General features: G+C 29.9%; 1 long non-coding RNA gene across 1 annotated transcript; it reads left to right on the top strand.

The window, feature by feature from the left end:
• The first annotated feature begins 265 nt into the window (after window positions 1-265).
• LOC123209698 lies at window positions 266-1,472 on the top strand. Its single transcript, XR_006501109.1, has 2 exons — window positions 266-546; window positions 829-1,472. It is a non-coding gene; the product is annotated as an uncharacterized LOC123209698 (long non-coding RNA).
• Window positions 1,473-4,270: the final 2,798 nt, after the last annotated feature.

Here is a 4,270-nt window from a genome sequence, read left to right as displayed (position 1 = left end):
ATCGTCATTGCCATCATCCCATCTTTTGAGAAACCTTCAAACACTATGTCTAGATGAAAGCACAATTAAATATGTTGCTAGTATTGGAGAGCTAAAGAAACTAAAAGTCCTTAGCTTGAACCATTCTTTTATTAAGGAGTTGCTTGAAGAAATAGGTCAATTGACTGAACTCAAGTTATTAGATTTAAGCAATTGTAAACAATTGCAAGTTATTGTGCCCAATGTCATATCAAAACTATTGCAATTGGAGGAATTTCATATGTTAGAGATAACTAGGTGCTATCTAAAAACTTATTTGCCAAAGAGCCTAAAAGGTACAAAATATCAGTAGGAGATTGTTCGTTCATAGTTCCAGAAAATTGGGAACATGAGCTTTTGAGGATATTGGAAGTTAAATTTAATTCTATCATGTCATTAGAAGAATTACATGGATTCAAGAATGTTGAACTCTTATGCTTAGTTGAATTTTCAGAAGATGACAACTATGTTGAAGATTCAAAATTTGATTTGCAGTCTAGTGAAAACATGCCTCTGTTTAATGAAAAGGTTTGATCGACTATAACTTCTTGTATTTCTCTATTATATGTTATTGTTTTCTTTTATACTTATTCACATATAGTTGTGATATTTTTTCCCCTCTTTTTGGATTTTTTTTTTTTTTTTTTGCTAGTGATTTAAAATTTCAATTCAATTTCACTATCAAGTCCTTCCCTTGAATGTAAATATAATAATGCAATTTTTGTCAAATTGAATTTGTTAAATTATTCTTTTAAGTTTCTCCACGTATAAGTATATTTATATTGGAATGACAATTAACTTTGGTTGCAGGTTATTTTTACCAATTTTAGAATGTTGGTATTGTACAATATTAGTTTGGGAAAGATTTGGGATAGCCGAATTTCAGCTCTCTCAAAATTTGAAATGATTGAAGTTGGAGAGATGTGGAAAGATAACATATGTGTTTCCATTCTCCATAGCCAAAAGCCTCAAACAACTTCAATGCTTAGAGATAATAGATTGTGAGGTTTTAGAGAAGACTGTTGTTGAAGAAGGAGCAGAAGTTGTTGTTAATCCTATCTTTCCACAGGTAACAAAATTGGTGCTCAAAAGATTACCAAAACTTACAATTTTCTATTCAGGAACACATGCTTTAGAATTACCAGTGTTAAAAAGGTTAGAGATAGAGCATTGTGAAAAATTCACTTCCAAATATTTTGGTTTGCAAGATGACAATAAGAAGGGTGAACTTCAAATTTCAGAGTCAAATTTCCTCTTCTTGGAGCATAAGGTACGAATCTCTTGTTTTAAAGATGTAATTGTTAATGTCTTTTTGCTTGAACCAAAATCTAGAAAAAAAAATGATCAATTGAATTTGGACAATTTTGTTACGAGAATAGACGAGCAAAAAATTATTGCAGTTTTGAAACAAATTATTTGTAAACGGTATCTAATAGGAGTCACACATTTTAATTGCATTATGTGATTCATGGCATCTCTTTTATTTTCATTTTTTGTTGAAGTAATACTAAGTTGTGAAAACCAAAAATATAATTTTATTTTTATTAGAAATATATTTAATAGGTGCATGGTCTGTCTTATTTTTGGAAAACTTATTGAGTTGTCTGAATTTAGAGGAAACAGGAAAAAATTAAGATTTTCCAAAAAATAAAAAGTATGTAATAACAAATAAGTCTTTAATTAAACTTTTTTTTTAATGAATATGTAGATCAACCACAATTTGGAGAATTTTGAATTAGCAGATGGAGTGAGATACATTAGATGGCAGAGTCGATATAAAGTTCTTGAAATTTGGCGTGATAACTTAGCAAATATTCCACTTGGACTCCTTCAAAGATTTCAAGGAGTGAAAAAGCTTGAACTATCTCTGTGTGAATACAAAGAAATTGAGAGTGTATCTAATCTTCCAAATCTTGAACGTCTACAAGTAATGGAATGTAACAAATTGATGAGTCTAGTGTCATCTTTAGCTTATTTCCAAAATCTTAAAGTTCTTGAAGTTGGCTTTGTAAATGGGTTAGTTGCCTTAACAACACCTTCAATGGCTAGAAGCTTGCTACAGTTAAGAGAATTGATAATATCATATTGTGGAATGCTGGTTGAAATAGTAAAGAATAAGGAAGATGTAACAACAAGTACTAAAATTGTTTTTGACAATTTGAAGTGGTTGTCACTTAGAGGTAGAGTCTTACATGTTTTTGCTCTGGGAACTACTCTTTCAATATCTTATCATTAGAAGTATTATTTATAGAAAAATGTCCCAATATGAAGACTTTCTCTCAAGGAATGTTAAGCACTCCAAAGTTGCACAAAGTCATTTATGAGGAAATGGAAGTAGAGAATAAGGGGAATGATCTTAATAAAATCATACAAGGATTGTGTGAAAAGAATGACGAGGTATGCAATCAATTAATTTGTTTTCTCTAATTACTTATTTATGCAAGTTCAGTTAGTTTAGAAAAAGAGACAAAGAATTAATGCAATTTTTAATTACTTTATATTGAAACAATCATCAACTTGTAATGTAGGAAATCTCCGTTGGTTTCAAGTACAAGACATTCCAAGATGATAATTCTATAGAAATTTTCTACGACCAATGTCCAACTTCCTTCTATCAAAATTTGACGCGTTTGATCCTTTGAAATTGTGGAAATATAAAATATGCATTTCCACATTCCATTGCCAAAACTCTCCACCAACTCCAACAACTAATGATAGGGGATTGTAAGGTTTTAAAAGAGATTGTTGCAAAAGAAGAAGGAGCAAATGTTGTTATCAATTTTCTCTTTCCAAATTTAACCTTATTGAAGCTTCAAAATCTACCAGAACTTACTGCTGTCTATCCTGAAATGCATACTTTAGAATGGCCAAAGTTGAAGGAGTTGGTGGTGAGAAATTGTGCCAAGTATATAACCTTCAAAAAAAATGAGGAGATTGAATTTAACATCTTAGATCCAAAATCTATCTTCTTGGACAATAAGGTATGAATCTTTTATTTCATTGTTTCTTGAAAAAAAATTAACATTATCTATATATATATTTTAACATTTTATTCAAAACTTTAAATATGGAATTCTTATTTCTTTAATTTTCCTTGGAACTAACTTTAGAAAACTTAATAGTTATTTGATTTGAACAATTTCCCTTTACGATTATATCAATTAAAATCATTTAAGTCCTTTTTTTTTTAATAGATGATCCATTATAATTTTAGAAATCAACAATAAATTTTTATTTTTACTTGAAAAAAATTTGCTACTTGAATGCATACTAAACAGGATGATAAATTCAAAATTAGTTTAACTGGATTAAAGTTTTGTTTTGAGAATATCAAATACTAACTTAATTTTTTTTGATGAATTTGTAGATCAACTCCCATTTGGAGGCATTTGAATTTGAGAATGCTTTAGCAAATATTAGTTGGCAAAAGCAATCTAAATCTCTTCATATCTCTAAACATGAGTCAACATATATTCCACTTGAAACCCTTCAGAGATTTCACAATCTGAAAGAGCTTCAACTATCGTTATGTAATTACAAAGAAATGAAGGGGTTATCAGATCTTCTAAGTCTTGAAGTTCTAGATGTATATTGGTGTGAAAAGTTGTTGAGTCCACTGCTATCTACACCTTCTTTCCAGAATCTTAAAGTGCTTAAAGTAAAATGTTGCAATGGGTTGGTTACCTTAACAACACCTTCAATGGCTAATAGCTTGGTGCAATTGAGAGAATTGAGAATATTAGCTTGTCAAATGCTAGTTGAAATAGTAGAAAACAAGGGAGATACAACATCGAGTAGTGAACAAGTTGTGTTTATCAATTTGAACATGTTGTCACTTCAATATTTAGGAAGCCTCTCATGTTTTTGCTTTGGCAATCACTCTTTCCATTTCCCATCTTTGGAAGAGTTAATTATAAAAGATTGCCCCAATATGAAGTCTTTTTGTCAAGGAATGTTAAGCACACCAAAGTTGCACAAAGTCAAGTATGAGGGAAAGGTGGTAGAAAATGGAGAGAATGACTTGAGTACAACTATACAACAAGCACACAAAGAAAAGGTATGCATTCAATTAATTAACTTAAATGTATTTCTGCAATTTTTAATAATAATATATTTTGAGTGCTAATTATAATAAATTTTCTTTAAAAATGTTGATCTTGATTCCACCAGAAAAAAAGTTAGTGCATATACTGAGCATTATTATTTAGCTAGTGGTCATCACACATTTTCACTACTAGGATACAACTGACTA

Source organism: Mangifera indica, chromosome 2 (assembly GCF_011075055.1).
Source record: "Mangifera indica cultivar Alphonso chromosome 2, CATAS_Mindica_2.1, whole genome shotgun sequence".
In the NCBI taxonomy this organism is placed as follows: Eukaryota; Viridiplantae; Streptophyta; class Magnoliopsida; order Sapindales; family Anacardiaceae; genus Mangifera; species Mangifera indica.
Note: the sequence above shows the minus strand (reverse complement) of the source record. Positions and strands in the feature narration are given on the sequence as shown.